A 24,657-nucleotide genomic window follows, 5' to 3' on the forward strand; every position below is an offset into this window, starting at 1 on the left:
TTTTAACAGTTAATGAGGAAGTGTTGATAATAAAATAATAATAAAATGTTTTTTTTTTTTTTTTTTTTTAAATTCATTTCAAACTTCAGTATTTTTTTATTTTATTAACATTTTTGGGAGGCGAGGGTGGCGTGGGAAAATTACATATATTATTAGAAGAACTGGAGTAGAAAATTCCCTTGGCTTTTTTGGGGGTGGAGTTGGTTTCATCGTCACTCAGAAGCCACTGCTTTCTAAAGCCCATCGGTATAAACTGCCAAATATCTGACAGAGGGCATGTGGCAGAAGTAATTTCTAACAAAATGTATGTTCCTTATTGTTTTTCCAAGAGTATCTGCGTTTTTCTGCTCTTCCACAAATTTATCTTACAGGTACAAGTTTAAATCTGCAGGCCATTTTTGTTTTTTTGGTATTGACGTTGTTTTGTTGTGTTCATGTACTGGTGGAAGAGTTTATTTTTTTTAAAACTGAGGTTAGCAGTTTTATCATCAACCTTACTATACACAGATCATGAGTCACCACCGTGTATAATAAAACTGTAAAACAATAAAGTTCATATTATAGTTTACCATGTATAATAATAATAATAATAATAATAATAATAATAATAATAATAATAATAATAATACAAAGGCAGTGTTATTCATGAATAAGGAAATGTAGTTGATAATAGTAGTAAGTAGTAATAGACATAATCTGTCATTACAAATACCGCCACCTTGTCAGTGAAGGAGACCTACACACGGATTCGCTACTTCCTAAATTAATAGAAACAATCTATTTTTTTTTTTTTTTTTATCACTTTTGAATCATATTTCTTAACACATTGTACAGTCTAGTAACAAATTCAGCATTTGGCCACTTGTGATGAATCAAAGGGATTTCGGTCTGTGATTCAGCCTCCCGACAGTAGATGGCATCAAACCAACTCGGGACTTCCCTTACCAAGATCTCGTGACCATGGCAAAAGTCATCTTTTGAGGGGCGGCACCTTGGTGAGGGGCGGAAGTACGAGTATGTAAATTCCAGCCACTGGAGTCAAGTGAAGGATAAGGATACGTGTCAGTTGGGGATTGGTGTTCCACTGACTACAGAGGCGGGACATTACATACTAAAGGGAACGTACTACTGTGTTCGGGGTTGGTCCGAAAGTAAAATAGGAGGAGTAACGGGTGGAGGGAGAGACTAGTTTGGTGCAGCGGGATTTTAAAAAAAAAAAACACTAACATTTCTTTTGTCTTTTTTTGTTTATGTATGGTTTGCCACGAAGACGATTAAAGACGAGTTCTCACGGTCTGTTTTGGATTTCACCCATGCACTCCTTCCCTCACACCATTTTGTTTTCTTTTGTTATTTAATTATTTTGTTGTGTATAGATAATAAAAATAAATTATTTTATTTCTGTACACATAAATTACTGTCTGGACATTCCATTTAATACACTCTCGCCTCACACCACTTGGATCCGCACATACTATTGTTTTGTCTTTTACAATCAACAACAAAAAGCTAAATACACAGTTTTGTCATATTATTCTAGTTCTGCATGGAGAAAAGGCCCTCTATAGTGTAAATTCCTCCATAAATGATGCTTTGCAGGTTGTCTTTGATAAGCACCAGTATTCATAAAGCTGCACTGCAGTATAGTGCAGTCGTGTCCAGAATACCAATAAGGGAACCTCAGGATGAGATGGAAGTGCTAGCGGAATGCTGTGAGGTTATTACTGTAGCTAGCAACAGTACAAATGTGTACATCAGAAAGGATCACAGATTAACTATCAAAGCTTTGCATGTTGCAACACACTATTAAAACACACATTGGCTGGTCTTTTTTATCCATCTGAGGAGAAATGAATAACCCATAGTTATTATTGTTTCGACTGTGTGCTGTATTGGAGTCACTTAGGCAATGTATTCATTCACTGATGGGTTGCAGTCAGTCCCTCAGTGTGTATAACATCATTTAGTGTAAAAGCTTTGTGCCAGCACAGATAAACTGAAAGATGTCGAATCCTGTCTCCATCTTACTCGGTGTCAGTCGACTATTGAATCTTTCATGCAGTATCATGCCCATATTAATTGTTATACAATTCACGGGACACCTGCAAAGGCGAAAGGGGAATGGAGTGCTTGTGGGACTTGGGCGACAGAGTGTTAGTGACAAAGTCAAACAGACAGGACAGGTCCCCTACTGCTTGAAGGTCCGCTAGCTGCTTGAAAGGTTGTGGCAAGTAGGGGATGACATGGATAGAGGAAATCCCCACCCCCCCCCTCGGTGGAGGACCCATCCCGGCAGCTTGCCTGGTGGTAGGGAGACCCGGCTACCTCAGGTGGACAGAAAGGTACCCAGACCTGGAAAAGAAAAAGATCTAAACAGGTCCCGTCCGTAGAACCGACCTTCATCAGACATGAGCCCCAAAGTGAGGGCCGGGCAACTGCTGGATGGAAAATGAGAGAGGGTTAAGAGAAAGGCGTATAGATTAGAGCGTTGCTGAGGCTAAAGCGCACAAGCTACAAAAGAACAGGTGTGGCAGGGGGCCCCCTCTAACCTATGAGGAACCTGGGCAGCGGAGCCTGGCCCAGCTGGGGGAGTGAGACTCACTTCCCCCCCAGAGGGAGCCCTGTGCGGACAATGCGGTGAAGGAAGAAAAGATGAGGAGGAGGGAGGAGGAGGACCAACACAAAACAAAGACAAGAGCAGGAAATAGTGCACAACTTAAATAGGGAAGAAAGATTGAGATTGACATATGGTACAGCCAGAGGGGATCCCCGGCGCTGCACAAACCCCACCCAGAAACCAGGAGAGCACAATGCCAGTTATTGGGAGCAGCTGGGGGGACAGCTGCCGAGTCATCCCCTGCCCGAAAGCAGATATACCGAAAATGCGTCCTCTTCCCTTCCACCAGCCAAATATCATCAGTAAGGACAGGACAGCGTGGTTTCGGGTTAACTGGCTGAGAAAGAGAGAGAGGAAAGCAGGTGAGGGCCTTTTACGGCATCCTCCAAACTACGCCATTAGGCTACATTTAAAATTAGTTTTGTGTCTCTATGGGTGTGCAACTAACAGATTTCTTTAAGTTAGTAAAGGCATGTACTGTAGCACAGCTCAGTATTTGGCACACACTTTTCATGAGCTTTTATTTCAAGAAGTTATTCCACAAAGTATACATTTTGCACACCATGTCCTGCTTTTTAATAATATGGCACCCTATTGGCTGAGCAGCTCAAGCCTGAAACCCGATTGTCCAAATCTGAATAGTTTATCTACAGAATGATTTAATGCAACAATTTTTTTGTTTGTTTTTTTATTCTGACTTGTTTTCAGGCTCCCAATGCTTTGTAATAATCCAATGGAAAATGTATATAAAGGAGATAGCTGCATTAGCTTGCTACCTACTGCTCCTTTGTTTATATTGAAACACAACAATATTGTGCACTTCTAGTTTAATGCATATAGATTGTTTTCTGCAGGCTCCCGTGAATTATTAATTTCAGGTTTAGAAAGGGAACTCAACAGGAGCAGTCATGACTATGAAACTAAAAATGAAGAAACTCAAGGATGCGTGACTGAATGAAATCTCCTTTTATCTAGCATTACTGCAAAGATCATTCCCTCCAAGTCTTATATAACTGTTTTCCTCCACTAAAATCACCTGCGAGGTTAAAAAACATGATTTAAATAACTTCAGACTGAAAGCGTTTTTGAAAGTGCAATTCTAGAGCAAGCGTCTCCTCTAAGTTGGTAAGTATTGAAGACAGTACAAATTTCAGATTTTTCATTCCCCCCTTAGTCACAACAAATAAGTGCCTTCTTGACTTTCCATGGTGGCCTTACATAAAGAACAGCTGTTTTTTCTCACCACATACACTGCTGTATATGGAATTTTAACAAAATCTGTGGTGATTATGCTGGATATACTGGCTGATTTTGCATGGAATAACAAACACTGGAACATGCAATTTATATTATGACAAAGACTAGCACTTAATGGCTAACTCTGTATGCCACATATACTTCAATAAATCATTGATGCATGTGAATACCTACTGTATCTACATTGTAGTTATATTGGGAAACCAACATTCATAACCTGATGAGTTTTTGCTGATGAAATCGAATTTAAAGTGTCATAGCCAGCAGGTATCACTATGCAATGCAGCTCCAAGGTCTGAATTAATAAATATAATGATTTTGAGCATTTGGTCATGTCAGCATTGCCTTGATTAATGTTATCTATTCACTTATGAAACTGATACCAACAACTGATTCTAGTAACCAGGGATGCATGTGAGCAGAATGCATGAATAAGACCTTCTATTTAGCAGCACTGGCAGCCGTCCCTGAAGCAGCTTATTACTATTTGCTGTTTTTTTTTTTTTAAACTTGGTTGGATGCCCTGGAGTTCAAGCTGCTTAATAAATGAAAGAAATGGTTTATTGAATTGCACGCCTGGGCCTGCAGCAGTCTTGAAGGTTGTTGTATACCGATTTTCTTTAGACTACAAAGGATAAAAACAAATTAGTTAATTCATTTAAAGACGTATGACAGAAACATACATCCCCTGTCATGGCTGTAAGTATGATGGAAAAGATGCCTAGACTCTAATATTCTCAATAATTTAAGCTAAATAATGTTAAAACTAAATTAGATTAGTGGTTCTCTAGCTATATGCATAAGGTGTGCCATACATACAGTATGACCGCCTCCCCCATACCCCCTTCACAGTGTCTTTTATAAGAATAATGTTATGTATCATTGAATATTAAGAGAATATAAATAATATAAACCATACAACCTTCACTCAGTTAGATGTTTCCGAAACCTGTTGCTTGCTGTTATTCTCTACCTCTGGAATGAACATTATTTAGCAGGAGTTTTTGAGAATCTCTCCGTCTCTATGTCACAATTACATGCTTTCATATATCTGGAGAACCAATTACCAAGCTGTCATGAAACTTGGTATGAGACGGTTTGTCTAGTTTCAGGAGTTTTATTACGACATCATACAAGTTGCATTTTAACTAGTAAGAATTTAATTAAATTATCTATTGTATTTTCAGAGAGCATTACATCTATTTTGAATGTGGCTTTGGTAAGACTAGCCCAACTGACCACATTACAGGTTTTTCAAGTAATGTTATTGTTGCAGCTATGTTTAAAACTACACATTAGCAGTGATATTAAATAGTGCAGGTGTTCATAGTTAGGGAATACTGCCAAGTCCGAGTCTCTCTGTCTTTTTTTTTGTATGAAGGTTACATTGATGAGTCATTATAATTGCATACATTATGAATGCAGAAGGCATGATTAAATGTTATAACGCTGCGTTTGCCTGCTGAAGTGTGGGAGTCAATCAGTACCAACGCTGCTGTTCTTGTTTTGTACACATGTACTAAACTACACCCTTTATGTACTTATTACATTGTGTATGATATTTCCAGACATTTAAATGTATTTGAAATGTATTAAATCCATTGGCATGGGTGATATTTCATGCTGTTTCCGACAAATTCAATTTTCAGGAATTTCTTCCTTTTTTAATGCCATCCACTTTCTTTTTGGTTTGCTTGTTCTAATTTGCTGCCCTTGCAGATTGATTTGTGATCGATTGTCCTCTCTTGCAGAGGCACAGGGTAAGAGCTTGCTATTATGAAACAGTGTGCTCAGTCTGTTTGCAAACCCAGGCGGAAGGAACTCAAGTGAACAGCACAATAGAGCCAAATTCCTGTAATAGTAACAGCTCCTGAGTCCTTGCTCATCTAAACCTATCATACTAAAAAATACCTTGTCTGCTCTTGCTATATTGGCTCCAAGCAGGTTCTACAGTAATTATGTGTTATTCTATGCATCAGAGTTTAATCATCCAAATCCATGTGAGAATTTGGAGGTTAAAAGGAATATCCCACACTTTCTTTTAATGAATGATTAATGTAGGTTGGATGCAGCCAAAGTACACTTTGTTATGATTATATATGTGTGTGTGTGTGTGTGTGTGTGTGTGTGTGTGTGTGTGTTATTAAATTTTTACTGCAGATAGCTTTTCTCCCGAGGATTTGAAGCTTGTCAAATCTATGCTGGAGTTGTGTAGGCTGCTTAAATATTAAAATCAAACTATGTGCCCTTTCTTTAGGCTTTCAGAAATCTATTTTATAAGACCAGTTTGGGATTTTCCAAAGAAAATAAAAATTAAATGTATATTTTCATGTCACAATCAAAACACTAGGACGGCTGCCAGATGCTCAAAGCCATATATGCTAAAGTTATTGCTTTTCTCTATAAAACGTAGGTCTGTAAACCAAGAGGGGTTTGTTTCTCTAAAATAAGTTATGTCACCCCCCTTTTATTTTTTAAATGTACTTATAATTGAATTAGAACTTAAGATAGAAAATAATATGCCACTCAATTTTTGCTGTGCTGAAATCAGCTGCCCTTTTGAATTACTCATTAAACAACAGTCAACCTTGTAAATAAATATAGCGTCTTCTATTGGTCCTCTGTTTATGGTAAATTGTTTTTAGTCACAATACAGGGTTATAGAGTATTCATTGATTAAAACAATGACAGATCTTAAAGTGCTACAAAACACCTGGCAAAGTTTACAAGAAATGCATGATATTGCGTTTGCTGTATCCTGTGTTGTCTGTATTGAACTGTTATATTTTTAAACGTGTTGCCGACTCTTTTGAAATTTTAATCGCACATCATGGGTCATAAATCAACTGGGCAATAAATCTGTCAACATTCGCCAGCATTTGCCAAGAGAATACAAATCTAAGGATTGCAGTGTATCCAGATCACACTCTCTCTGCAATAATGCTGGCTTTCTGCTCCTACAATATGACTCCTGGCGGATGTTTCAGAGTAAAAGGTGAGAAAAAATAGAATTCCCTAGTTAATTTATCTACTACGATGTGTAGCAGAACTAGCTGCAGAGCAGCATTTTACTGCAAGCTACAACCTTTACTTAAAATTGTAATGTTTTGTGTATTAAAGTGTACACTAGTAGTATTTTAATTGTATTTGGCTGTTGGAATTGTGAAGTGTGTGGTTTTAGATGGATGGAATAAGAGAGTAAAATTACATTTTAGAAAATGAATAAATAGTTTTAATACATTTAAAAGGGTGAAACTATTGAGGGAGAAACTCAACTCTATGCCTGTGTTGTAAGGGTCCACTGGGAAGTCACCCTTTACACGCTAGTTCCAAACCAGGGTTTTGAGGAGCCATGACATTTAGCCTGTAGAACCTAGTGAAGGTATGGGGAGTGGCCCACACCGCTGCATTGCAAATGTCTTTGACCGATGCACCCTGGAATAAAGCCCACGGTGTTGCCATGCCCATGGTGGAGCGGGCAGTGAGGTTTTCTACAGGGGGAAAGTTGGTAGCACATAGGCAGTCCTGACTGAGTCTGCTATCCACTTGAACAGCCTCTGCTTAAACAAGGCTTGACCATGTGACTTCAAATTTTTGTCCTGTCAACGTAGTACGCCAGGGCCAGAACTGGGTCGAGCGTATGAAGCTGTCGCTCTCTGTCAGCCTGGAAAAGTGGATGGAAAGCCTTAAATTCCACATTCTGGTTGACATGAAATGTTGAGATAGTCTTTGGAAAAAAGGCATCATTGATGCATCATTGATTACTCCAATCAACCCCAGCCACCTGAATACAATAAACCCAGGCAGGTAGGGGAATTTAACCCCATCCCTGCCAATCTATAAAGGCCAGAGCTCTGCTCTGCCTCAGCAGTACTTTTGCGTCACAGGCTCGCTGAGCAGCTTTGGTATATTGTGGCAGGGCAGGGTGTGGTTTATGTGTTGGTGGTGGTGGTTGGCAGGGATGGGGTTAATTTCCTATCGCTGCCAAATACATGTGAGAATGTGGCTGGAACTTTAATTGAATGATTATTGGTTAATTAGGCTCCAACCACATGGTATTTAAGCAGGGGAAATCCTTTGTTTGGGAAGAAGGGAGTTTGAGGTGAGTTTACACTGTGTTTGTAACTTTGTAGTGAAGGCTAGTGCCCAGCCTATAACTGTTAAACCATTGTATTTAGTTTGTTAAACCATTTTATTTAGCGCTATGTTTCTGCTGATTTATCTGTGTTCAATAAATGCGCGCCCCAGCACTTAAAACCGCAGTTCCTGAACTCTGAGTGTCTTTCCTACCTCTTGACCGCTTAGACACCTGGTTACCCTGTCACATATCTTATTCAGGTTTTAGGTCTCTACAGTAAAGGTTACATTTCATACTTGAAAGGGAACTAATTTAAATATAGTAAGTAACATGCAATTCACACTTAGACATTTGCCTTCAGAATATCAAAATAATCAGACATGAATTGTTGGAGAAGAAGAGCTGAACTAATGGAAAAATAAAATATTGTCGGCATACTTTACATATTCTGTATGATTTGTTAGAAATAATCCTTTTTTTTTTCAAAAAAACTCAGAATATATATCTAAAAGTCTGATGTCTTCAGAGTATAGTCTACCCAGCAGGCAATTTTTGTTATGTAACAAAATATCAAGTAGGACAGCGAAGGCTGGGTAAGTTAAAGTAGATCAAATTAAGAATACCCTCATGTGGCAGGGTACACCCAGCACCTATTTTGTTTACCTTTGTATTTGTGTTGTATGATTATTATTTAGATGCATGTCTTTGTGCTCAGATTGTTTTAGGTCAGCAGGGAAAGATTAATTGCCTCCCCTGCCAAATCACTATACATATAGAATGTACCTAAGCCCAACTGAATGATTGACAAGCAATCAAGCTCAGGCACAGCTGCAAAAAAGGAGCACCTATCTCTGTTTGGGTTGTTCAGAGGAGGAAATTAAGTAAAAAGATCTGCGAAATATAAATATAAACAATTGCATGATACTTGTCTGTTTTGGCCACCGTGCCATTTGCTTCTGAAAAGTGTTTTGTTTTGTTTAAATCTTATTTTGCAATCAGCGCTTCAAAAGTATTGTCTGTGTTTCCTGGTCAGAAGTCACCACCAAGCCATCTGTGTGACACCTTACCTAACCATATCCCAGCTAAAAGACTAACGTGTTCTCTTATCCCAGAAACACCTAATGGAATTATATCACAGTGGTTAAGATGCACCTAAAACAATAGTTGGATTGCTTGGTTACTATATTGTAAAAAGGCATGTGTTTAATTCATGTGTTTAATTTGGTCATGTGTGTTTTGTTACCCTTAATAGAATGTTATCTTTTTTATAATAACAGTGACAGAGATGTAAATATGTAGAATAACAATTGTGTCTCCATCTTTCAAACCTGGTTTAAAAAATGCAGCAATTCACAGGGCATTGCTAGGCAACAGATCCACGCCACTATTTGATGGAAGATAAGAGATGTCACATTAATATAGATGCATTTGTGACTGCCACATTAATCATTAATGTGCTCTCCAGAATCTGTAAATCTTTCTATAAAGCTTTTACATCCGATAGACCACCAGTTCTGTGTTAAAGCATTAAAAAATGAAGGATCAACAGTAATACCAAGAGATCTCGATTTCGCTTTCAAATATACAAGTGCTGCCATCAGTTATAAATTGTTTTATTAAATCATATTTCAAGTGTAACTATGATTCTCTGTTTGTCTGAAACCTTTAGATATGAAATAGCCACACAGCATTGAGACTGTATACTGTACTCAAGTACACTATCTTATGACAAACTGATTGACTAAATTAATTTGCTTTCAATCATTTCAAGGAACATCAGAGCAGTATTTAAGAGAACGTAAATGTATTCATTCAAACCATTTAACCATGAAAACAGTGTCCCAAAGTGTACTAATAACAGTAAACTGAGCATCAGCACAAACAAGCACTGTGAAACCACACATAAAGCCTGTGTCTCATGTGTATCTTTTCACACCCACTCGCCCCTGACAGAAAGTTTCAAGTTATAACATTTTGTGGGAGGGATGTGAGTGAGCTCAAATTAGAGGATGGGGGTGGGAGAAAGAAAAAGGAATATTGTTTTTTTTTTTTTTTTTTTTTTTTTTTCCAGTGGCATAGGAAAGGTAATTTTAGACCTCAGGCAAAAATTCTGAGAGGAGAAAATTTAATTTGTGTACATTTTTTCCTTTTGTTTACAAAGGCTACATATTGCATTACATATAATATACACTACTATAAAGTAAAGCACACACAGGAAAGCTGGAAAGGGAATTTTTTTGGCTTGCATGATCCCTCGCAAATTGATTTTCAATTAAAATGACAACGAACTCTGTACTAAGGTGTGGTGGTAATGAGTGGCCACAACAAACACACACAGTGCACCGCACCATTCCTTCACCATCACAATTCTAAACAAACACTGGTGATCACTTGTTTTAAACACCGTGGATTTATTCAATTCTAAGCTCCAGCCACATTCCTACATGTTTTTGCAGTGAGGAATTTAACCCCCTCCCTGCCACTCAATACCCCCCCCCCCCCCCCCCCCCCCACCTGCCACACTGCCACATTCCTCCCCTCATATGCACAGCACACGTGGACGTCATCGGCCAACCCCCTCCCCTCATGTCCATCTTTCTCCACATGGATTCTTGTGGGTGAGTTGGTGATCGGGGCTGTAGTGGAGGTGGTCTCCTTACCCTGCTTCTACCAGGGTGTCCCCAATGCTAATAGCGGTGTATGGCATTCCTGCAGTGGCAATGTTGAGAAGGACATGGTAGGCAGCAACAATGCTGGCAGCAGAAATGCTGCTAGTGGCAACACTGGCAGTATAATGCTGCTAGTGGCAAAGCTGGCAGCGGAAATGCTGACAGTGGTGCGGGGCACTCTGGCAGCGGAAATGCTGGCTCCTCCAGATGTGAAGCTGGCCATTGCAACGCGGTATGGGGTACTCCAGCAACGGCCACGCTGGCAGCTTCTCTCCTTCTTTCCTTTTCGCAGGTGGCAACTCCACTTCACCCTGAATGGGGCAGCACCTGGTGTAGTGCCCAGGCTCTGAACAGGCGAGACACCATGGAAGCGCGTTGTCCATCTGGCTCCCTTTCTCCATTTCTTTGTTCTTTTAAAAAACTTTTTTTTTTTTCTAAATAAACTTGCAGTTCTGTCTTTGAGTCTCCAGGGCCGCTATCCCGCTCTGACACCATATGTGAAGCAGGTAGCATCGGCAGTGAGACTCAGAGACCAGAAGGTTGCAGTTCAAGAGCTCACGAGCATTATTTATAACACTTTACAACTACAAAAATAACAAACACACACAGTCCATCACAACATTCCTTCACCATCACAATTCTAAACTAGCACCCGTGATCAACTGTTTTATATACATTTGCTCATGTTTTTGCGAATTTAACCCCCTCCCTGCTACCCAATGTTCTCCACACATACACCACACACCAGTGCACCGGCAGGGCTTTGACCCTGTCACACTGCCACAGTATTGCTGCAACATATTGCAAGACTGTGCACCAATATTGTATAAGGAACGGTGTCATGGTAATGTATTCAACATTGTAATGTGTTCAGCATGCAGTATTTCAACTTAGAATATTGCTGTAAACAATTTTTAATTGTTATAATTTGTGTTGCCAATTGCTGTGGTCTGCTAAAGGTGCAGCTAAAGTTTCTTGATAGCATTGTACTGATATAACTATATTCCACTTACAGATGTAACTATCTTCTACAGGATAATTATATCATCAATGCAACTGCCAACATGTTTTTGTTTGTTTTCTTTGTTTGTTTTTACACTTCTTTAATTCTTCTGTAAAGACAGTCTATTTATAATAAGAGCCCATTGTCATGGCAGTTTCTTTGGTTGATGCTTTGCTTAAATCAGTGCATTTGTTAAAGGGTTACATGAGTCAGATGAGAGAGTGGGTGCTGTCTGTGGGAGGATATAGGAAATATTTACACTGAAGTAGGTACCATTAGTCCCTGTTCTGGCAGGAGGCAGCTCAGGGTTAACGTTTAAGACCTATTCAGAATGCAACATGATTTAGGTGTAGTTATAAACAATCCCTACTTTAGTAAAGGTTAATAATGGATCATGCTTCAGTAAATTAGCACCTGTTTCATTGTCCTCATTACACCTTGAACTCTGCATTTTGTTTTGCATAATGAGATTTTGTACTGCAAAACAATGTAAACTGGAAATTAATAAAATCACAATTTAAGGGGTTATTATTATGACACTGTGGCAGAAATACAATGAAATTTGGTTGTAAATCTCCCTCCCCACCTGTGAGGACGCTAAGTAGCAGGAACAGAGTTCTTTGGACGGGCTGGCCTGACAGTTCTTTCCCCGGGTCAGGAAGTCGGTCAGTCTGGAAAAAGGCGAGTCTCCGTTGCAAGAACTTATTGGCCCGGAAGGGAAACAATGTAGTAGCCGCAGCTTGTAAAAGCAGCCGCACTCATTTACCAAGGGGTCACGTGTGACAGCATATAAGGGGGACGGAGAATTAGAACATAAGAACATAAGAAAGTTTACAAACAAGAGGAGGCCATTTGGCCCATCTTGCTCGTTTGGTTGTTAGTAGCTTATTGATCCCAGAATCTCATCAAGCAGCTTCTTGAAGGATCCCAGGGTGTCAGCTTCAACAACATTACTGGGGAGTTGATTCCAGACCCTCGCGATTCTCTGTGTAAAAAAGTGTAATCTTTTTCTTCGCGTTGGTTTGTAGTGAGTAAGAACCAAAAGGACAGTAAAAGTGTATTAAAAACTGCAATCGTGAGTGTTGTGCTTTGTTTGTTTGTAATTGTCTTGTCTTGTACGTTACCAGACATTTAATATAGTCCTGTAGCTGTTGTCAAGGTCCAGCACGAAACCAGACAACACTGCACCTTTGTCACAAATATAAACCTGTATCGCGCACCACAAACACTACTACACGACTGGTGACCCTGTTTGTATTATTGTGAGATGGATATTGTTTGTTCTTGTTATATACCCTGTGCTCTGCACATTGGTGTGTACAGCCGGGGAACTATTGTTTGGTTGCTAGACCTGGAAATACAAAATAAAACATTTCTGAAACTGGATTATAGTTATCTCTGTCTGCTTCTTTGATGCACTGCATCACTCCTGTTCCTGTATACAATAAATCACTTTGCCACAGACACCCATGCTGAATTAAACAGCCCCACCACAAAGTCTCTATGATGTTCCCCTGGGTTAGGGAGGCAACACTGTCAGGGACTTGTTCTCCTGATCGCTCTACAGCAGACTCTACTGGCCAGACACCTAGTGAGCTTGGGCACATACCTGCAGAACTAGCTTTTGTCTTCCAGAGGCCAGTAGTTCGCTGACATCCACTCCCGAGTTTCTGGGTGTAGTAGAAGAGGAAGGTGGCTTGGTCGTGGGATCAGAGGGCGCCCACTGAACCATCAGTTCTCCTGAGCTGTGTGGGAAACTGCTGCAGTGATGAGAAACGTTATTTGGGGAGAAAACTGAGGGTAAAATTATTAGGCACTCAAAATTTGTATTTAAAAAAGAAAACAAAGTGAATGCACTGACATTTAAAAAAAAAATACTCACTAAAAATCAAAAGTTGAATGGGTGAAGTGCAAAATACATTTTTTAGGGAAACTTTTATTGTTTTATAACAAAATATTATAAGACATGAAGTAACCATCAAAGATGGCACCCAAACAAACATTAGTGACATTAACTTGGAAATTACTGCAAATAAATAATTGGGAATACAAATTCAAAAAGTTTGGTCAGACATTTCATTCTCTCAGAACCCTAACAAGGTTTAAATATGACGTTACCATGTATCATAACAAATACAACAGCGAAATATATACTGCATATTTATGACAATGTATTATACATAGGCTTGCTATTTTTCAATATTAAATCGGTAAAGCTCATTAAATGTTGAATTCCCCAAAAATATGAGTTTGACTGAAATAAATTTCTATAAATTATAAACATTGGTTAAACCACTAGCTTTTTTTTTTATTATTTTGTTACCAAAAATAATAATTTAGAAATCATATCTAATTTGTGTAGTTTTATACTTCCTGTATGTCCCGTCTCCACTCTGCTCTGAATTGCTGGGGGTGCTGTCAGCCTTCTGAATGGACCGTTAGTATTGTAGTTTTCCCCCTGTTCTGACAGATCTCGTTGATTGAAGCAGTGCTAGAATGCTGTCATTTGTCAGCTACAGCGCTTGTCATTCAAAGCACCTACTTTGAAATTAGCGGGTTAAGGTGTAGGTAAGCTTTTGCTTTATGTATACGGTGACAGTTACTAGTTTGATTTGAAAATGGGGCGCAAGAGAAAAACACTTAATGAATATTGTGCAGAATACCCTGCCCGACGGGTGAAGTTTCCGCTGCAGGACAAAGCGGGCCCATCTGGAGAAGGGGAACTCAGACTCCGAATAATAAATTAGTTCTGTTCAGCTATCTAATACTTTGTTGTGTGCATATTATTTCTACTCATAAATTTATACTATAAAGGTCTGTGTAATACCCTGTATATGTCGCATTTGCTATGGTTTATTTGAGACAATCTTTTAATGTATAGCTCAGCAGTGACCAAGCGTTATTTCAGTTAGAATGTTGGTAACCATGGTTTTGTTGCATGTTGAATATGATAAAGGGGTTTCGCTAAATGAAAAATTTTCAATGGCACAGAAAGTCTGTTTCTTATGCATAAAGGTCGATTTCGTGCATTCTCTGCTTGAATTGAAAAAAAAAACAACAAAAAAAAAACCTGATAAATTCTTTCTAAAAACAAACGTCAATATTAATCGTCGATTTGGTAAAAAAAAAAAAAAATAGTAGCGAGCCTAATTATACAGTGCTTTTTCAGCATTCAGAGGCAGCAGATTGAAACTTTTAATACATTAACTTATAGATATCATGCTTTAACATATCACCTAACCCCTCGACAGAATTACAGCCACATTAGTACATTAGTAGTGCACTGCAACTTTCTGATGATTATGGTACACTGTAGCTTTAATCCACCCCGATCAAAGCTTTATTGTAGACTCCTCGATTGGTGCTTGACTTTTAATTTAATTCCCAAATCAACACGTATTGCTTTGCACAGTTAATAAACTCAAGCAAATTAGATATGCAGAATTAATGCAAATTTTAGCTACAGTGCCATGGGGTGTACTTACATAATGAAATACAAAGGCAATAACAAGCCCATGTCTCAAACAGCAGTGTAGTAACACCAATCACAATTTCGGTGAAATGAAAGACAAATGTTAAAGTAAATTCCATGAGCACTGAGAAAATTATCATGTCCACACTTCTTTAACAGGAAGTGGTCACACAGAGAGGTACCCTGAGAATTTTAATCTGTCTTGATGGACAACAAATGACCCTTATTATACAGCTCATGTACTGGCAATTGTGTTAAGATCTTAGTTAAGATTACTCAGTAGCAAATACATCACAAATGTAGAAGTAATACCATATGTGTTTCAGCAGCTTTGAAAATTAAATTTGGCTTTTTGCGTACCATTTGATTGTGATGTATTTATTTTTAGGGGGGTAATGAGTACTTGGATCATACAAGTAACCATTATGATTATGGCCATTTGTTTTCTGAATATAAATGGTGACACTTTACATTAAGTGTCTCTAATTACAGTGTATTTACATAGTACAGTCAGCACTCGGTTATCCGTTACCTAGATACACGTCAGTCACGTTTTACCGCCTTGTATTAAGAATAAAATCAATCCCCATTATATATATATATATATATACCTGTGATGGCACTATGTAAAAGGAACAGAGTACTCTTAATCAAATGGCATGACAATTTATTCTTTATGGTAGGTGGAAGTTGGTCATTTAGGAAGGGGGCTGAGCTACGGCACCCAAGTTCAATGACTCGGACGGGAGACGGCACGGCATCCGAGGGTTGGAGGAGCGGATGCGTTCGTTAAACTAAGGGTCATGAGCGAGGGTATAAATATGAGGCGTAGTGTAAGTGATCTGTTCCTTGGTAAATGGTTAGTGTTTTAACCTACAAGGAGTCTGTGTTGCTGTATTGTGAACAGTGAGTTTTATCTTGTGTTTGTTAGCGTTTGTTAACTGTTGTCTGTTTCTTAATAGACTACCAGTTGCACTATCCGGAGCTGTAGCGAAAGCCAACATAAACCCGGACATCTCTTTCACCCCTGCTTTTCACAGAGAACTGTAATACACCACTAGCACTTATTCACTGTCATTAAGAACTGTGTTTGTGTTTTGTGTTTAGTGTTGGTGTGTTAAACTGGACTTTTGGTTGTGGGTCAAACCTGTGGGATTTTTACAAACAAAGTGATACACGCTGATGTATTCACTTCCATCATTTATTATTTACAGGTGTTTGCCACATTGCATTTAACTTCAATAAACACCCTTGCACCTGTTTGTAATTGTCTGTGTGATTCTTACCTGCACTGCACTCACCTGTACCCACTCACCACTTTGCCACAGTCGTTAATGGGGAATTTTACATACTGCTACAATACGTACTGGATTTAAAAGTATGTACTGTATTGCAGTTAACATGTACTTAATGTTTACATTTTTTTGCATGCTATAACTCCAATCCTAACCCTAACTTTAACTTTAAATATAATTCTAAACCTAGCACTAACACCCCTAACGCTAACTAAACCTAACCATAACCCGTAACTCTAAACCTAACCCTAACCTTAACCCTAACCCTAACCCTAACCATAACCATAACCCTAACCCTAACCCTAACCCTAACCCTAACCCTAACCCTAACCCTAAACCTAACCCTAACCCTAACCCTAACCCTAACCTTAACCCTAACCCTAACTCTAAACCTAACCCTAACCCTAACCCTAACCCTAACCCTAACCCTAACCCTAACCCTAACCCTAACCCTAACCCTAACCCTAACCTAACCCTAACCCTAACCCTAACCCTAACCCTAACCCTAACCCTAACCCTAACCCTAACTCTAAACCTAACCATAACCCTAACCCTAACCCTAACCCTAACCCTAACCCTAACCCTAACCCTAACCCTAACCCTAACCCTAACCCTAACCCTAACCCTAACCCTAAACCCTAACCCTAACCCTAACCCTAACCCTAACCCTAACCCTAACCCTAACCCTAACCTTAACCCTAACCCTAACCAAACCTAACCATAACCCTAACTCTAAACCTAACCCTAACCTTAACCCTAACCCTAACTCTAAACCTAACCCTAACTCTAATCATACAAAAAAAGGTACAGATTAAGTGCATTATACTCTATTACCAACTCAACTAAAATAGATGTGCACTAAAATCACTATAATAAATTCAGGCAAAATTAACTAAACATATGCCATATTGTTACGCTTACATAGCTACGAACATATGTACAGACATAATTAGGCAACATTACCTTTTTGAAGGATACAAGAAAGCTGGCATTTTTAATAACTCATTTACTACATGTTGGCAATTAAAGTTAGATCAACCAATAATACTGACATCGTTTCTGTTTGTTACCAAGGCTGAATATGAAAACTAAACAGCAAATTCAGTCAACAAAGTAAATTCAGAAGCAGCAAACATTACCTTTAAATGAACAAAGTTAGAAATAAGTGTAAAGAATTTAAAGTGAATGCAAAATGCCGACTGCCATTATTAATGTATTCAGTGATATGAATTAAATTATATTATAATGTATTTATACTATTTTCAGCTGTATTATGTCATTTTTGTAAGCAAGGCTTTGATGTCTAAAACTGAACTTCAGGATGAGGTACAACACCAGTACACATCATGTACAGTATTAGCTACAGGATCTGGAAAACAACATGTGTCTTGTTTAAATGTGTTTCAGAAATGTAATATTTTCCTTATACAGTATCTCTACACCTTTGACTTTATTACACATATATTCTCAGTTGGGTTCCATCAGCCCCATAGGTTTCTCTCAGCAGGCTTGAGGTCAATTCTTCTATACTGCATCAAACTAATCTCAACAGATTTTTTCTTTGTGTTCTTTATTCATTTTTTTAAATTAAATTTAAACATATGCTGGTTTTAAAAACGGACCATGTAAATATAACTGGTATAATCAAAATTCATGTCATTTTTTTTTTTTTTTTACGTTCTGGAAGTTTATATCTACAAAGCGCATATAGCCCATGTGTTGGCTGTGTGATCTTCCCCACATTGCCCCGCAAGCAAGCCTGAAGAATGCCCAGGAGGAACCACCCTCCAAGTCACCGAGGGAGCTGTTCATTCTCTGTGGCTATCTAAACACATTGCCAGGTGTCATATGCTGAACATACTCCGAGGTTAGTTGATTGCACAGCAAACGAAATATAAGATTAATTTGGCACCAATCTACTGGCAACATTGTGAATGATAAATTATTGAAGAGGATCAAGAGAACGATATACATTCTCTCAACGCTGAGAGTGTGCCATAAGGAATTCATTTATGGCTATGTTACACTCACAGGAAAACACTGCATTTTCTTTAGAAATCTCAATCTCAGCATTTTCATTATATGAGAACAAAGCACGTCAACTCTGCTGCTTCTATGTTACCAGGAATATGGATCCGAAAAAGGAAAGACGCTTTAAGGTCTAAAGACCATGTAGCTTAAGGCATTCTGAAAAACATATGGACGTTTTTCGGTAGGAAAATTGACTAATGCTGAAGACAGCAGCTTGAACCAATTGAATGTTAAGTATTTATCACTTGCTTTGTCATTTGGATTATTTTAGACTGTCCTAAAAATTTAATGAGCCTGTAATGCATGACTTTGAATTAAGAAAATTGCTGAGGCCTACCTTCAGTAAAAGTCTTGCATCACAGACAATTTTGAGAAAAGTAACTTTGCGAGAAAATAGAAAAATAAATATACAATAAACACAGAGAAACCATGTCTGCATGCTTACAGTGTGGAACCGAACATTACAAAAAGGTCTAAGATAATTTATAATTTATTCATCTACTGTTTTTTACTAGACTGTTGTATTGTCTTTATTTCCCCAGCACTACTATACAGAACCTTCCACCCCATCCGCATTTTCCTGCTTTCCAACCTAATGCACGAATAAAATGAAAATACATTCTGATTAAAAAGAATGTCTACAAAATAAGCAAAATACTTTGATCATATGAACCAAACCAGAAAATTCACGATGGCAGGTTGGAGCTACGGTAAATCATCAAAATTAATTCTCAGCAGTCAATAGATAGCACACATGTTCATTTTAAATAAAAGTTTCAAATTGGCAGGAGACAGGACTGACAAACCTTGTCTGTTGAAGTTAAAGTGACAGCTTTTAAAGGGGTGTTTTATGGCATAGCTGGAATACCAATACCACTGAAGACCTTTATTACACTCACATTGTTTATGCAGGATGATGCCTAATGTGGGTTTATGATACATTTACTGGTTCTGTGGCAGGGTGAAAGATGATAAGAGGAGTGAAATCTGGCCTCTCGCCAGGTAGAGGCACTAAAGGGAGCTGCTTGCATGATCTCCCCAAGATGCAGCATGCCTTAAGCATAGGGTCCGGTTGCGGTGGCCATCTTAGGAAGGGTGGAAACACAGGTGTTTCAGGTTGCACTGATATCAAAACCGGATTAGGTCACAAGTATAGCAGAGTAGTGGCTGGCTGTGACAAATTGATAGGGGCGTGGCCTGGGGTACATAAGGGGACTGTGTGGAATAGTGAGAGATCTCTGGCTGCTGGTGGAAGTCTGCTCAGACTCTGTACAGGGGGTAATAATAATAATAATCTTTATTTTTTATAGCGCAATTCATACAGCACATCTCAAAGCGCTTTACAGATTAAAATAATACACAATGATATTAAAAATGGACACAAAGCAGATTACACATTAAAACAAGGACACACAACAAGTTTAGCCCAGAAACAGAGGACACACAGCACCAGTACTGTACAACACATAAACAGCCAGCCCTACACAGACTCAAATGCCATTTAAAAAAAATGTGTTTTTAGTTGCTTTTTAAACATATCAACAGTATTTGAATCTGAATTTTCTGTGGGAGAGCATTCCAGAGCTTGAGTGTATAGTAAATGAAGGCCCTCTCCCATAGACCGAAGCCTGGATTTTGGCACTGTTAAAAGCCCAGCATCTGCAGATCTTAGGTTTCGCACAGGAGAATATACAGTTAACAAATCAGAGATATAGCTAGGAGCCAAACCATTCAAGGCCTTATATGTTAACAGTAGTAATTTAAACTCAATCCTGAACTTAACAGGAAGCCAAGGCAGAGATGCCAGAACAGATGTAATGTGTACAAAAGATTTAGACCTTGTTAGGACTCGAGCAGCCGTGTTCTGAACATATTGGAGCCTATTATTAACAAGTTTAGACTACTGTACTGCATTACAGTAGTCTAGACGGGAGGAGACGAAGGAATGCACAAGTTTCTCTCCATCAGGTAGAGAGAACAGGTCTTAAGTGGGCTATGTTAAGCAGGTGGAAAAAAGGCACCTTGAAACATTTCGAGCATGATCTTCGAAAGTTAGGCGAGGATCAAAAATAACACCGAGATTTCTCATTTCGGAACTCGCTCTAATTTCAAGCTCATCAATAGCCAAGCTGAAGTTCCCCACATTACTCAACTGACGCAGAGAACCCAGCAGCATAACCTCTGTCTTATTGCAATTTAACTGCAGAAAATTTTCTTGCATCCATAATTTGATTTCCATCAAACAGTGTGAGAGTTCAGAAACAGCTATTGAGGTATTAGGTTTAGTATGTCATCTGCATAAAAATGAAAACTAACTCCATGGCGCCGGATTATCTGGCCAAGTGGCAGCATACAGATATTAAATAACAGAGGCCCTGGAATAGAGCCCTGTGGGACACCTGTGGATACCAGAAAAGGACAAGTATACCCCATCGAGACAGATTGATTCCTGTCTGACAGATAAGACTTAAACCAGCACAGTGCAGTACCAGAGATACCAACAGAGGTCTCTAGGTGCCTAATAAGAATATCATGGTTGACTGTGTCAAATGCGGCACTAAGGTCAAGGAGTACCAAGATAGATAAGGCTCCAGAATCTGCAGCAATGAACAGATCATTTACCACCTTTACAAGAGCTGTTTCTGTACTGTGCAGTGATCTAAATCCAGACTGAAGGGGGTCATATGGATTACATTGCAATAGGTGATTTGATAACACTATGTAACACAGTTTTTATTCCTGGGTAGTAAGTGTTATTTCCTAATTGCTTATGCCTCAGAAGTATAGAAAATAACTTATTCCCCACAAACTTTGCTTTTGTGACCAGGACAGTGATATTTTGAAATTTACCTATTTCCAATGAGAAAACAGGCAAATTTGTGTCTTTTCATTCACATAAAGTCAGGAAAAACAACATATGAATCCAAATTAACATGTATTTATACTAAAACAATACAAAAATGACTACAAAAGATTTAGAAGTGAGTAGTTTTTTGAGATTTACGATTATACTGTAAATCACTTTCTCGAATCAGCCCCCAAATGTAGTCTCCCATTATATTCTCGTTATACTGTCCTTGGTAGCGGCGTTCAAAGTCCAGTATATCCTGGTGGAAGCACTCGCTTTGCTCCTCCGAGTACGCTCCCATGTTCTCCTTGAATTTATCAAGATCAGCATCAAGGATATGGACTTTGAGGGACATCCTACAGCCCATTGTGCCGTAGTTCTTCACCAGAGTCTCAATCAGCTCCACATAGTTTTCAGCCTTGTGATTGCCCAGGAAGCCCCGAACCACTGCGACAAAGCTGTTCCAAGCCACTTTCTCCTTACTAGTGAGCTTCTTGGGGAATTCATTGCACTCCAGGATCTTCTTTATCTGTGGTCCGACGAAGACACCGGCTTTGACCTTTGCCTCAGACAGCTTAGGGAAGAAGTCTTGAAGGTACTTGAAGGCCGCCGACTCCTTATCTAGAGCTCTGACAAATTGTTTCATAAGGCCCAATTTGATGTGCAGTGGTGGCATCAGCACCTTCCGGGGGTCCACCAGTGGCTCCCACTTGACGTTGTTCCTCCCCACAGAGAACTCGGTCCGCTGTGGCCAGTCCCGCCTGTGGTAGTGTGCCTTGGTGTCCCTGCTGTCCCAAAGGCAAAGATAGCAGGGAAACTTGGTAAAACCGCCTTGGAGACCCATCAGGAATGCCACCATTTTGAAGTCTCCTATGACCTCCCAGCCGTACTCATCATACTTCAAGGCGTCCAGCAAGGTCTTGATGCTGTTTTAATCCTCTTTGAGGTGCACCGAGTGAACCAGGGGAAGAGACGGGTACTTGTTACCATTATGGAACAGCACGGCTTTGAGGCTCCTGGATGAGCTGTCAATGAAGAGGCGTCACTCATTCTGGTTACAGGCGATTCCGATTGCCTCGAACAGACTGGTCACATTGTGGCAGAAGCAGAGCCCATCTTGACAGGTGAAGAAGCTGGAAAAAGGTTGGTGACGCTTCCTCTGATCTGGGACTTGCACACTTTCATCCAACAAGTTCCACTGCTTGAGTCTAGACGTCAAAAGCTCGGCATTGGACTTGGTGAGACCAAGATCTCTAATCAAGTCGTTGAGGTCTTTTTGGTTGGGGTAGTATGGGTTTCTCTCCTCAGCTCCACCTCTGAAATTGTCATCTGGATCTACAACGTCTTCCTCGCTCTCTGACTTGCTGCTCTCTTCTAAAGACGGCTGCTCTCTCTCCGGAGGAGTGGGTACGGGGAGCTCATGGCAGTGTGGCACCGGGGCGATGGATGAAGGAAGGTCCGGATACGTGATAGCAGGTGCATTCTTGCCAGTCCGACGTTTGGAAGGGTCCACCATGCAGAAGTAGCAGTTGCTTGAGTGGTCAGTGGGTTCCCGCCAAATTCTTGGGATAGCGAACTTCATGGCTCTCTTTTCCCCTCTGTACCATCCTACAAAAATACATTTATTTCACCCATGACTAATGTGTAAGAGATTCTCGCAACATTTTTATATATGATATCTTTTTTCAATAACATTGAAAATTGTAAAACATTTTAAAATTAAAAACTTTTACAATTTTAAAAATTTTAACAAATTTTATAACATAAAATTCTGAGCAACAATTGTCCATGTTACCTTCCAGAGTTTTTTTGCAGTGCTCGCAGGTGAAATGAGGTGCCCAGGGTTTGTCTTGATCCCCGACAGGCATGCCGAAATATGCCTTGTAGGCCTCACACATCTTAGCAGATGCTTCTACGGAGTACTTTTTCGCTCTTGTCTTGATAAATTGGCCGCAGACATAGCAAAATGCGTCTGCCGGATGCTTGCAGCCTCTTGATGCCATCTCAGGAAAATGCAGATATGTATCCACTTAGGCAGCTGGAACTAAACTGAACTGGTGGGCTTAAGGCCTCTGTATTTATACTACTATTTATATTACTGGAAAGTTCTAGAAAGTTCTAGAAGTTACTCCAAGTTTACTCAGCACTGAATCTATCTGGAATGTTCTGGAAAATAGGTAAATTTCAAAATATTACTGTCCTGGTCACAAAAGCAAAGTTTGTGGGGAATAATAGCCATTTTCTATACTTTTGAGGCATAAGCAATTAGGAAATAACACTTACTACCCAGGAACCAAAAAAAAAAAAAAATTGTTACACGTTGTAATTGGTTAGCCACTCTACGTTCCAGAATTTTTGCCAAAAACGGAATATTAGATATAGGCCTATAATTACATAATATCTCTGGGTCTAAGGTATGCTTTTTTAGCAATGGTGTGACTGATGCACATTTAAATGAAGACGGAACTGTGCCAGTGCTTAGAGCCATATTGAAGATCTTAGCCACAAGTGAACTAACGGCTGGAAAATTAGCAACAATAATAAATGTTGTAACAGGATCCAAAGAGCTGGTTGTAGGATTCATTGTAAAGAGTGCTGACGTTATTGTTGTGTTTGCCTGGGAACTCCAAAGCGCAGATCCGAATTATTTTTATTATCTTTATTTTTATATAGGGCCTTTACAGAGGTAGGCTGTGAACTATGCATTATATGCAGAGTCATGTACAATAGGGCATTGATTTAACATCTCATCCATAGGCTGGAGCACAAGGAGGTCAAGTGACTTGCTCAGGGTCACACAATGAGTCAGTCAGTGGAAGAGGTGGGATTTGATCTGGTGACCATCAGTACCTGAGGTGGGATTTGAACCAGTGGCCTTCTGGTTACAAGCCCTGGACTTTAACTGTGGAGACAGCGAGCCAACAGCAGCACAGGTGAGTGAGTATATTACCCTGCGAGAATGGCATGCCCAGACTTGGGATTATAACAAATGGTGGTGGTTGTTGTTGTAAATACTAGTTTCACCAAACTCCTGACTTGTGTTATTATTCCATCATGCACCCCACCCCTTCACAGGTTCCTACAATTATCTAATTTAATACCAGTTACCCAAAAGGTTTTATGTTCATTATTTTTTAAGATAATATTTTCTTGTAGTGTGGGGTTCCAAAAGACCCCACACAGCAAATGATTACATGCATATTCAAATGTAAAACACATTGGAATAAATTACTTTCAGTACTATGACATACATGTGTATGCATTTTTTTCAATATGTCTATAGTTTTTACAGCAGCCCCAAAGTTCCACATCACAGTTTGCAAGATATATTATATTATATTTATTTAAAGATATAAGAAATATATATAACATAGATCTTTGTTTGGA

Source organism: Polyodon spathula, chromosome 5 (assembly GCF_017654505.1).
Source record: "Polyodon spathula isolate WHYD16114869_AA chromosome 5, ASM1765450v1, whole genome shotgun sequence".
NCBI lineage: Eukaryota > Metazoa > Chordata > Actinopteri > Acipenseriformes > Polyodontidae > Polyodon > Polyodon spathula.